Source organism: Haemaphysalis longicornis, unplaced genomic scaffold (genome assembly GCF_048455015.1).
Source record: "Haemaphysalis longicornis isolate Haplotype H1 unplaced genomic scaffold, Haemaphysalis longicornis Haplotype H1 scaffold_2, whole genome shotgun sequence".
Lineage (NCBI taxonomy): Eukaryota > Metazoa > Arthropoda > Arachnida > Ixodida > Ixodidae > Haemaphysalis > Haemaphysalis longicornis.
The window spans coordinates 4,077,090-4,090,341 of NW_027526295.1; the positions used below are offsets into that span (position 1 = coordinate 4,077,090).

The window sequence follows — 13,252 nt, forward strand, 5'->3', positions numbered from 1 at the left end:
CAACTTCGACTCAGCAGATCTCGTCTTACTCTCGGAGCACCGCGTCTGAGACCCTGCTGTGGCAATGAGTGCGAGACACAGAACCGCCTTAGTGCCCGAAGGAATAAAAGAGAGCAGCATCCGAACGCAAGCGGTCTGGTATTACGCGTACCTGTATGCGTACCAGAGCAAAGGTGCGTCACCCGCTTGCACGAGCACTCCAACCGCTCAACTCCAACAAAACAAAACTTCCCGTGTTGCAATATTTGCAGATGCTCGGTCAAAAGCGCAGCTTGGTTAATCCTGACAAGTGTACCAGTACTCCAGTGGAATTGCAGCTCGTTTTTTTCTGCTTCTTCTGATCTTTTGGCCCGTGACTAAACACCACCCTGACGTTACCCTCGTTCAAGAAACTCGGCTTTCTCCCCGTCAATCATCTTTCATTCCACATTTCCACTCTTTTCATAAGGACGGTAGAGGTGTAGGTCTGTCGGTTTTAGTATCGCTGAAACTCTGCCGTAGTGCACACATGCCCTTAGTTTTCCTCTCACCTGAGAGTGAAATTCTTGAACTTGCGGGAAATGTGCGATTCCCGCTTGTAAAGACATACTTCCTTTACGGGGTGACGCCGACTGGTTCTTTGAATGCAGCTTCTGCGGCTTGCAAAAACAATTTCATATCCGCAGGGCATTTCAATTCGCATCATGTCGACTGGGGCTTTCGTACTGGTTCTTGCGGGAGACGCTTGTGGGAATGGGTAAGCGATCTCTCTCTCGCGTATGAACTCGAGAGGTACTACATACATGATTTTTGCAAAATGGGATCTTGTTGTTTGCGTGGTCTATGGTAGACTGTGCAATATCTAGTGACCATGTCCCCGCAGTTTTTGATGTCTGCGTACGGAAAAAATCAAGGAAACTCACACTGACGCGTAGTAGCGAAGCTGTACGCAACCTACACGACCATCACGAAGGTTGAAGTGCAATTTGCAGACGATTTGCTACTTCGCTGCCGCAAAGACCTTTACTATAAGTTGCTATAAGTGTGAGCGTCTTTCATTTTTTAGGGAGTGATAATACTGGACATGACCTAGGAATGGTGTACGCAATGACACGTCTTTCTCGTTCCGAGCTATACTCGGTGACAACTTAAGAACGGCACCTGAAGTTGCCGCTGTGCCTTATCACCGTAGCCGGATGTTTCTCCGCGCGGCGCAAGTAGGGCGTTAATGGGAATATTTTGAACATGGCGTGAGCCGTTCCCGTGATTTTTTGTACTTAATATGCTGATAAACGACTCCAGTGACGACAAACAAACTGCGTGAGACAAGGCAGACGATATCACGCATTCATAGCAAACCCCTTTCAAAACTCGCGCGCACTGAAATTACGGGTCCGGCGCTTTGGCGGAGTGATACACTACATGACGTTGTGCCGTTCTTGAGTTGTAACCGAGTGGCCACGATTACGGCGAACACGGAAGTCTTTCTCATTCGGAGCATGTGTTGCCACGATTACGGTCAACGCTGCAGCTTCTCGGCAAATCTTGGCCAATCACCCTAAGTGGGTATGCTTCGCTTGACAAACGTGTGCCGGGGACGCTGGGGGGGTCGTCGCAAGGCAACGCACACACGAGAGCTAGGCCTTTTCTTGGTTTTGTTAACTGCAGGGCGATCGCCGCGACGCCCGTGCTCGGCAATTTTTTGGTTTTTTTAATGTCGGACGCGAAAAATTACAATTTGCTTGACAGCTTCCGCACAAGTACATAAATTTAGCTGAACCATCCCCATCGCCTCTGGAAGCACGTATACGCACGTCAGTACGGCTTCATAATCAATTCAGTTTCACGCGAATATTTGGTAAAACACGTTCTCTCAAATGATCTAATTTGCCACTTGCCGTTTCATTGTGGAATGATTTTCGAAACGCCATCGCCTGCTTATCAAACCGTGAAGTATTTCATGAGCGGTTCACCAGCCAGTTTGCTTGAAAGCTTATTCGCAGATTTTGAGCTTGTTGTGATATTGTAAATCTTTTTTTACTGCAAAGAAGTATACCCCCGTTTCATTCCGGTGAATCACCTTTATGTGACGCCGCTCCGGGGCTCCTCCTCGCCACCGCCGACCCTTGTTTTACAACAGTTAACACAACGATTATTCCCCTCGCCACCACTGATGCCTCTTTCAGAAGTTGCGCAGTCGGCTGACAGCGGCCGTAGCGCCGTTATCAGATGATTGCGGAGAATCAGCACCAGCGCGAATAGGTGTAAAGACACCCGAAAGCCGCCGCCACCGAGAATGCAGCCCCGGCGGTTGCCGCTTCAAAATGAACCTCGCCCACTATCTGCGCGCCCCTACCGGTTGAAAGCAACTTGCCCCGTTAGAACGCCGGCGTGAGCACATTATTCTTCTTTAGCTTGAAAGCCATTCCGAGAGACAGTTCAGAAGAACTACGAACACGTCTGTGGACACGTCTGTGTCCACTAGTGTAGAGGTCAAAGCCCTAGAGGTGTTAAATCGCTATGGGGCGGACGCATGTTGCTCGCTTGGAGGAAGAAGAGCTGAAACTTAAGAAGCGTCTGCCCGAACAGAAGCGTGAACGGGCGCGAAAACCACGGAAAGCCGCTACCGCCGCCATTGCCGCCTCAAGTTCCAGCTGGTCGAGTAGCTGCGAATCCCTCCCGGATGAACAGCAACTGGCGCACTTGGAACGCGACGTGGACCAATATCACTTGTTCCGCTTAAGGGGCTTTCAGAGCGACAATTTCGACAGTATCTCACTTCTAAGCAGCACCCGCTCGTGACCGGTTGCTGGTTTATGCGTGCACGGGTTGGGAGAGGAGGGCGGTGGGGGGGGGGGTGCGCAAATATAGGCTTCATAGCCTTACTGATGACATGTCCTTTGTGTTAACGTGAGGTTCAACGAGGCCGTCAAACAGCCCAATGCGACCGGTCCAGTGTCATCTGCGGTAGAGTGCATTGGGTTGGCGTGCTATACAAACCGTAAGATGCCTACGACGCGGGAGGGAAAGAGATGTTCGTTTGTCCCCTAGGATAAAGCTCAGGTCTGTTCCATATTTCATTCAGGTAATTGGCTAGGAAGAATGCTCAGTCGCAAATCGGAAGCAAACGTGCTTTGTTTCAGGCACACCGTGGAGGGTGTGCTGCTTTGCAGGTCATCCTTCTTCACAGAGTGGAAAGGCACTAAATTTTTCTTCTCTTTGTTTAAAATTTACATTGTAGTCTGCTTTGCGTATAATAACACTTGCTCGAAATTGTATAATGATGTCATATACTAATGTGTTTTATGCCCTTTCACATTCTTTCCCCACATGATACCAAGATGTTCAAAATATCCAGCATTACCAAATTCATAGTGCTTCATTGTTGTTTTCATTCTTTACCCCAATAAAATTCCATTGTACTGCGCCGTGTATTTCTGTTTTATTTTGTTCCCCCCCTCACGCAATGCTCTTCGGGGCCTGTCTGGTACTGTGAAATAAATACATAAATAAATAAATACATAAACAAAAACGCACTAACATGATTTAAAGTAATTTAAAATATGGGAATACTCAGGATTTAATTGCATTATTAACAGAAATTTGTTCAATTGCTTCTTCATATTCGTATCAAACGCCAGGTTTTCTCCTGTGAAGCATACTTCGTAGCATGCTGCGACGTGTGACATGAAGAGAACTTGCGGCCAGTGTCTCTCTCACTTAACTGCTTAAATCTGGTTCAACTCAAGAGAGGGCGCCACCACCTCAGGAAGCGCGCGATTGCTCCTCCCACCGTCGCTTCTCCGGCGCCCAATCGGCACGCGCCGTGTAGCAAGAGAGAGGCAACGGCACGCGTTGGCTCCAGAAGCGCTCTTTCTTGCGATTGAGTGTGATTGAACTGCAAGCTCGGAAGGAGCGAGAACGCGCGCCATTAGCAGCACTTTCGCGCTGGAAAACACCCGCACACACTGCATGCTTCGTCCCTCTCCAGGTTTCACGTTAGCGGAGATGGCCCGGGATTTTTTCATCCACTTGGCGCCCATTGGGATCACCGGGGAACATGGTGAAATGGAGCGCCTTGATCTCTATTTGATTGTGGCTTATAGTGCGATACCCAACAGTACACCCTGGCCACTTGGCAGGTACACTGTGACCGGGTCGAAGTCGTCGAGTAAGTTTGCGTGAAAGGAATGACGAATCACAGCGTACTTGGCCAGCAGGAATTCTTCAAAGAGTATTAAAAAAAAACTGACGTAAAGATGGGGAACACACTGCGCGGGTGGTGTCGACTTATCACGACTATACTCTACGTGCATCTCGAAACACCCCTCAATGAAAAATAAAAAGGGGGGAGCTCAGAGAATGAGCTGTTATGCTGCTCGGAAGGCCAGGGATGCTGCGAGGCGCGAAGAAATTCGCCTATGCATGGAGCGCAGTGGCGTAAAGCTGGACGGTCGTCTTTCCCAGCGGGCTATCTTGGAAAGTGAGAACTAATTCCCCCTCCTCTGAGTTCGCAGTCGACTGTGACTGCTTTTCAGGCAATGCTATGTTGCTACGAAGCTGCGGAAACGTGCAAAGGGGGTGGTCGAAACGGAAACGAAATGGCTTGATCGGCGATGCAAAATTTTCGCAAAGTAGCATTCAAGGCGCGCGATTGCTTCGCGGCGCTTCCCGAAAGCAGGAGGGCTATCACGTCTGCGTTGCGGCATGCTCGGAGAGCCGGGATCGAATAGGCGGACGTCCGGGTGCGGCCCGCATCTTGCCGACCACGTCTACCCTAATGGGTCACGACGCGACACCGCCCCCTGCGTGACTCTCACTCGCCAAAATTGCATGCCGTCGGCAGGCCTGGGAAAAACTAACCTTATCTGCCCCTATGGCTTCCGCGTGCAGGCGCGCGAACCGTACCTGGTAAGACTCCGTAGGCACGGACGTACGCCTGCGCTATCCGCTCTCGTGTTCAGCTTTTATTGTACGGATCCTCTACAAATTGCCACGAGGTGGGTTTGTTCATCCTCACGATTACTTTTATCTAATGAAGCGGTCTGCGGGTGCTGTTTTCGCCTTCAATAATACTAAGGAAAGCTGGCCGAAGCTTCGCTTTGATTTCTACCACATGAAGGTCGCCTGAGTAGTGGTCGATTTGCGGTGGCTTTTTCAGCACCTGAGAGCGCTGTGTACAAGGACCTTGGAATACAATTCCAGGATATTAGTGTGCGCTGATTACCTCGACACGGCGGCACATGGGTTACGGATAAAGTGTTTAAAACAAATGAGAACTCCATGCAGTTCTCCATTACAGTGCTTAATTTTCATACGCTCGGTAAGTGTTTTCTTTTTAACAGAGCGGCCTGCTTCGGGCAAGGAGAATACGAGGAAAGTGCGCGAACTACGCATACCCCACAGAGAGCAGAACACAACAACCGGCGCAAAGGTCCACAGGCTCGACCTTGCATAGGATAAATATGCAAGATGCATACGTAGGATAACACGATCGACGCAAGTTAATGGTTTGTGTTGAGTAATACGAATAGCGCCTTTTGAGGCCCGTATTTCATGAGAGCGCAGCCACACGGCAAGTGTAATGTGAGTACACTGTGTAATGTCACTGCGTAATGTCAAGTGTAATGTCATTACAAAGCAAATGGCATTAGCTACAAATGACATTCTGTTTGGCCCTCCGTGTCTACGAGGCGAAGCAAATGTCATTTGATATGGATAGCAGTGACGATGAACAAACTCGCGCAATTGCAAGATACTAATGTAAACCGCGTTCATCACGTTTTTATATGCTCTAATACTTTGGAAACAAAAACACCTCAGCTTTCTCGATTAAGAAAAACGGTATACAATAGTTTTGTGCGACATAAGTACACATGACAAGCCGAGAAAAGTCAACCACAAATCTTTATTTGCGTAGCAGCAACAAGACAAAGCTTTGCAAAGGTGATGCTTGCGTTCTTTTCTGTGCGAAACTGCATTCAGGAAAAAATATTGATCTACTGACCCGCCGCGGTGGCCGCTCAGTGGCTAAGGCGTTGTGCTGCTGATTCCAAGGACGCAAGTTCGATCGCAGCTGCGGTGGCTGCTTTTCTGGTGGAGGCGAAAACGCCCGCGTGTCGAGATTTCGGCGCACGTTCAAGATCCCAAGGCGGTCGAAATTAATCCTAAACTCTCCACTACGGCGCGCCTAATAGGAAAAAAATGTTGTAGCTTCGGCGAGTTGAACCGCGCAGTGAATCGATCTATCGATTTACAGAAGGTTTTTAGAAACCGTGATGTTCAGCTCAGCATCAAACCTTCTTTAGCCGACCCTACGACGCAAGAAGAGAGCATTTAAGAACTACGTAGCCGAACACTACCCCGCTGTTATCATACTACAGGAAACCAATGCGGAATATAACTTGTCAGGATATGAATCATACACGCAACCCAGTATCATCACGAAGAAGCGCAGCCATCAATCCCCACAACCACCCCGCACGCAACTTGTAATTTACGTCCGTCTGGATATCGCAGCCACGAAAATAGACACCACCACACTCACCGAAACTGGAAAGGAACACGTTTGTGTTCGCATCCGTCTTTGCAGCAGCACCCTCCTTTTATTAGCAATCTACTGGCTCCCGAAGCAGGACTCAAGTGTCTTACCAGATTATGCAAATTTTCTCAGAGTAAACAAAGGCGATCCCAACATCCTTTTGTAGGTGACTTCAATGCATTACATTTTCGCTGGGGTTATGATCGCCAAACCGCTCTGAGCCGCAAGCTGGATGGTTTCATGCGTACGCAACGATTTTTTGCTACTCAACGACACTCTTGAACACACCAGGCGGGGAACCGTAGGGAACAAGAATCTAACCCGGTCCTCGCCTGGTATAAAGGACACATTCCCGCACATTGGGATAACACAGGCCAGGATGGAGGAAGCGACCACTACATCTGCTCCGTCATATTCAACACAAGAAAAAACGCCGCAAGAAAAAAGCTAGGGCGTGAGACGAAAATCGTTGACTGGGAGAAAGTTCGCATGAAGATGGACACATACTCAACCCCGGACAGTATGGACGAGTGGATACGTAACCTCCGCTCTTGTACGCGCAAGCTTACGGGGCTTATTTCCTACACAGAAAACTTCCCTTTCATAGACAGACATTGTGTCACTTTGTGGAACGACCGCGCGCAAGAAAATAGTTGCAAGACTCCGAAACAACAAGGACAACATCCACATTCAGAATGATTTGGCCGAACACAGCCAAGTTATTCAGACTTATCCAGAAGACCTGGCGCGACGCAACTGGCGCGAAACGTGCGAAAGCAGAAACGGACGTCTCCACTTAGCCCGAATTTGGAAGATACTTAAAGGTCTTCTGGGGCACTCAAGGCCACAGCATACCTTGAATAAAATCCATCTTACCTTACAGCTGGGGGAGGAAAAGTTAAGGAAAGTGTTATGTGACACATTTTACCCACGAACGACGGTGCAAGACCTACCGCATTACACGGATCACAGTATTTCTAGCATGGACTCTGATTTTACAGCAACAGAACTGTCTTTAGCACTGTCAAACATGACCACAAATACTGCTCCTGGAGCGGACGCGATCACCTACGCCATGTTGCGAAATCTTTTGGACGACCAACAAATTATACTCTTGGAGTTTTTTAACAAGTATGGCGCAGTGGGAACTTACCAGCACAATTGAAAATCGCCACCATCTGCGTCATCCCGAAACCTGGTAAACGACCGGATTCCATTTCGAATCTGATGCCAATTTCGCTAACATCATGCGTCGAAAAAGTATTGGAGAAAATGACCCTAAACAAATACGAATGGCACTTAGAACAACAAGCACATCTGCCACTGACGCTTTTAGGATTTAGCCGCCACGTATCGACCCAAGACGCAGCACTGTTGATCAAGTAGGATGTCTTCTTGCGGGGAAGCAAAAACCAAACCCGCACCATAGTGGGATTGGACGTCAATAAGGCGTTTGACAACATCAAACACCCAGAACTTCTGAAGAAAGTATACAACACCCAACCAGGCCAACGCTTCTCACACTACATACGCAGCTTTCTTACCGATCGTCAAATACAGATTCGTCTAGATGCTCCCACAACTACCCCTGCAACTCACCCGCTCACGCGAGGCACGCCACAGGGGGCTATACTCTCGCCCACTCTTTTTAATGTCGCACTCAAGGATCTCCCACCGCAACTAGACGAAATCCCCTGACTCAAACATGTTATCTACGCGGATGACGTGCCGCTGTGGAGCACACAAGGAAACCCAGGCGAACAGCAAGAAATCATCCAACAAGGTATCAACGGCATCACAGCATACCTTGACCCTCTTGGTCTGAGATGCTCCCCAGAGAAGAGTGAATACATAGTATTTTTGGACGACCAAACAAAAACAGGAGAAGAAACACGACGCCTCATCCAACTCACGGTCAATGGTCAACCAATACCGCGAAAGCCGCACTTACGCATTCTGGGATTCTACTGGCAACAGAACGGTAGAACAGACGTATGGGTGCAGCGGACACTACAGCATATAAATCATATCGCAAATATGTTGAAAAGAATTTCTCACAAGATCGATGGCGTGAAGGAAGCAGAACTCAGGCGCATTACAGAAGCCCTTGCATATACCAAGATCATGTACGGTCTTCCATACATGCGTGTCACGGAGCATCAATTCCGCCAAATCAATAATATCTTGAGACGCATAACAGGCATGACACTCGGAGTCCCCAGCTATGCTGCAAGTACTTTTGTCGAAGGCCCCGCCATATTCAACACATTAACTGACCGACTCATCATGCACCAAGAAGCACAGTCTCATCGTCTTACAACATATAAACAAAGTCGTGCCTTGCTGGAGCTTATGGGATACAACACTGCCAACCTACCCGTTATACCACTCACCGCACCACCTTGGGACGCCATCCCATTCATCAAGGTAAAACCTAAGCATGAACCCCTAAGCATATGATACCTAAGCATACCTAAGCATATGAACCGCGAAGAGGACGCCGCACGACGAGCAGCACGCACCCGCATACAGCCACCCAGACGACTTTCTTACCATGCCGACGCCAGCTTTACCGCTGGCAAAGTAGTCACTGCAAGCAGAGATTCTTCTGGCAACGCAGTCGTTAATCATCACCACGACGTTCCTTTTGTGGCGACAGCGGAAATACTGGCCATAACGCAAGCCATTAACTCAACATGACCACCACTCAGAGAGCATTGTCATTCACTCTGACTCACAAGCAGCCCTGCGGGCTTTCCTTCGCAACGAACTGCCTCCAAATATACGAGCTGCGCTAGCTGAGTATGGACAGCGCCATCCTGATATCTCAGTCACTTTAGAATGGACCCCAGGTCATTCTCCTTCCTCTGGCAATGCTCGCGTCCACGACAAAGCCTCAACGGCCTGGTGTTCCGACACTTCCCAGGCCTGGCCCGAGACCTACTTCCCGGCAGAGGACAGGAAAGAGCGCCATCAGGAACGAAGAGCGTATATGAAGGCACTCCGAATAGACCGCAGAGAACTCCCCAGACCAGCTGATGCTCTTCCGAGGAAGTACACGACACTCCTAAGGCAAGCACAAACACACTCCCTACCAAACGACTACACTCTGCATCAAATACAGAACAATCCAGGCAGACCACATTGCCAAGTGTACGGCTCCATACCCACACTCACACACACTTATTGGACCTGTCCCAGAGCCCACACACCGCAACGTCGCTCACTACCTCAGCACATTTTCTCCTGGGAGGCCTCGGTTGCCGACCTCAGCAAGACGACCTCTTCTTGGACAACTCTCCTTCAGCACCTGCTCACCATCAGGGGGGAGGTCGTTTGATCTCAACTTCCTAGAGCGCGGACCCGGACATGGGTCGTATTAATAAACGTTTACTCTCTCTCTCTCTCTCTCTCTCCCCTAACTCATTCGCTGACTGAATTTCAGTCGCGTCAAATGTCATTCGGTATTCTCGTATGCTATACTTCCAAACTAATGGCATCTACAATGAATGTCATTCGCTCTAAATGTCATTAGATCTGCCGCTAAACGCTCTTCGGGTAAGCGGTTGTCATAAGTGGCGATCTACTTGACTCCGTAAATTTGCCCGATTTTGACTACTAAGCACGCATTCTAACATGGAGGCCTTGATTTCTCGATGCGCAGCTACGGCCATGACCAAAGTCTTGCGAAACTGTCATCGGGGTCCTTTAAATATTAAATCAACAGGCGACAAATGCCGCCACTTGCTTCTAAAGCTACCGCGCAGTCAAACGCCAAGCAATATTAGCTCGTCGTGGAGGGCTTTACCAACTCAGTTTGACAAAGGGTTCGAAATTTTTTCAAGGACAAGCAGCGTGCATATGATGAGCAAGCACGCAGCGAAGTTGGTGACCTGATTCAGCCGGGAAAGATGCACGTACCTGACCGGGTACGTACCTGAAAGATGCACGTACCTGTTGACAGAGCAGCAGCGAGCATAGGAGCCCCCCACACCTGGGGTCACTGTCAAGAGCGGGGGAGCACTGCTCGGACGCCGCGATGCTGTGAGCTCAAGCGCCGCGACGCCACGGGGTCTCCCCGTCAGTAAGGTCCGCACTACGCGGCCGCTGGGCGGTCGCGCCGAGACCGCCCAGCCAGCCGCTGCTGGGCTTTCCCGGCCGGTGGACCTTGTAGGAGATAACTGCACGTCCAGGGCAGCACTCAGAGCTATTCCACGCCCGCGGAATCGCGCGCTTCCATAAGCGCGCCTTTACCGTTCACTCCGCGTGCGCGACAACGCCCATCCGGAAGGAGGAATTGGCGGGCGTTCTTCGGGGCCGTTGCGGACTCTGTCCGCGACTGCAACTAACAACCGATCGGCCGATTATTGCAGCATCAGTTTATCCAGCCGCTGCGACGTAAACAGTGTCCGAGAAGGAGCACGGCGCTTCTTACATCCACGCGGTCTAAGGCAAGCCCCAGCTCAGTTCACTATTCGTCGCCACAAGCCGACATGAGGCGACGACGGCCGCATGAAAGAAGGCCGGATGTAATCTCGGCGGTCACGTTGCACAGATAACGTTGTTGCCCCTAGGAAATCGTCGCCCCTCGCGCGCGTCAGATTCGGGTGGAGGAGCCTTGAGAGCCAGCGAACTTTCGACATTCATTTCCTCGAGTGCGTTGTCAGACGTGGCTACCTCGGTTACTCCTGCAGCAAGATCACCACTGAAGCAAGGCACACAAAGTTGCCCGCCCAGCAAAGCATGTCGATGAAATGCCGCAGATGTGTTGGTGATTTGTTCATTACTTTGTGGCCAGCGCCCGACTACTCGCCCTGAAATGAAGGCGGGGTGTGTGAAGCTCGGGGTGAATGAAGCACAGAATGAAGAGAATGAAAGAGTTCACGGGCCCGCTTGTCAATACATTATTGCATAGGGAAGAAGCGCCACGGCTGCAGTGTGTTAGTATTTGTGAGTGTCGTGTGAGTGTATCTATGTGGTTGTGTATTTGTCTGTAGGTGTGTGCTTGTGCGCGGGTATGCGTGTGGGTGGGTGTATGTGTGTGTAATTGTGCGCGCGTGTTTGTGTGCGTTTATGTAGGTGCATCTGCATGAGTGTGTGAGTGTTTGTATTCGTGTGTGTATGTGTGCGTATTTGAGCGCGGCCGGTGTATGTGCGCGCACGCGTTGGTGTGTGCGTGCATACTCAGGTGAGTGCGCCCGTGCCTGAGCGTACGTGTCTGTTATATTTGTGTGGCTGTCATGTGTGTGTGTGCGCGGGCGAATTTCCTTGTGTGCGTGTTTGTGCGTATTCGTGCGTGTATGCGTGTGCGCTTGTTTGCAGTGGGAGAGTTTATAGTCCGTGTATAGTTGTGGTCATGTTGATGTCCGTGTGCATGAATTTACCGAGATCGCAGACGGCTAAGCTCTCTGAATTAAGGCGAGTGACAGCTAGGGCTCCGGGCCTTGACAGGCGCGATGAAGAAATGGCCTACGCTCGGGAACGGTCGGTCGCGCCTTGATTTTCTCAATACTTGGGCAAGGAGTGTTATACGTAGTACCTCTGTAGCTCACGTTTTTGCACACGTACACCAAGACCAATAGGCAGTTTTAGTTTCGCGTACATAGAAGCTCCAATTGCGTGGAACTTTCACGGGCGACCAGTGCGCATGCTCATAACGCAAACGGCCTACGTGAGTCTCACAGACGTACGCGAGATTCGAATTTATACGTTGCGCTGTTCACGTTGCTTCCGTACGTACAGTTCACCAACATGGCGGCGCTCTGCCCTCCCGCTTCGCAGCCTTAACAGCTTCGTCGCTGATCCCTCGGTGCGATATCGTGTTCTAAGCTGTTGATTTCGCCTTCAATTTGCCCATTCTTGTCCGAACCAAAAGTTTAAACCGACAAACAGCTATTTTTTTTTCTCAGATAGAAGAGCGATTTTTCAGCTGGTAAGCCCGACGAAGTATAGCGTTTGTTGTCGTCATAGCAACGGGCTCGCGACACTACGAGTGGCTACAGCAGTATCTGTGTCTGTTAGAAGATGGCGCTAGGAATAACGCGCGCAATGGGCAGACACAGCGTGCATCTGAACGCCCTACGAGCGGAGTGCGTCGCGTACGTTTCAATACGTTTCAACTAAATATGTTTCAAACAACATGCGCGTGGGCTACGTGAACTGTGGACGCACGTGAAACTAAAACTGTCTAGTATTACGGCACCTAGGTCTGCAAGAAATATTGTCACGCGCAGTTTCGCGCATTTCGTGCAATAGCTCAGAAAATCACGCATCTGTCCTTACAACTGCGTAGTCCTTATTCTATAAGAAGAGTAGAGTTGATTAAAGGCAATTTGAAACAGATGTCGCAAGCAAGTACGCTGAGAAGACTCCATGAGAGTGGCCTTTTTGTTTCCTTCACGGCCATAAATAAAAAGGAAGACCCGCGCCTACAGAAAGAACGAAATGACGCAGCATGTTGCACTCCGGGAAGCTTCAGTTGTACACACCCTCGTTGAGCAAGCGTATCTGAAAAGCGACACCTGGTGCACGCAATAGAAAGCCAATGGTGGATCGGCACCAACTCCTCGACGAGCATGCACCAAAATCGTTTGCACGCAACTTTCCACTCAGCGCCCGTGCTTCGTTTTTGAGTCTGCTGGCTAGGTGCGTGCTCTAGACTGAACCGAGCCTGGCTCGCGTTGTCCACTAGCAAGGCGCCGCGCAACGCCCAACCTGTGACCGCTCAGCCGG

The 13,252-nt window shown here is 50.0% G+C and overlaps 1 protein-coding gene across 4 annotated transcripts in view; it reads right to left on the reverse strand.

The window, feature by feature from the left end:
• The window catches only part of LOC144168692 (glycoprotein-N-acetylgalactosamine 3-beta-galactosyltransferase 1-like), a 129,289-nt gene that overhangs the window by 55,511 nt on the left and 60,526 nt on the right, over positions 1-13,252 (reverse strand). The window lies entirely within an intron of this gene.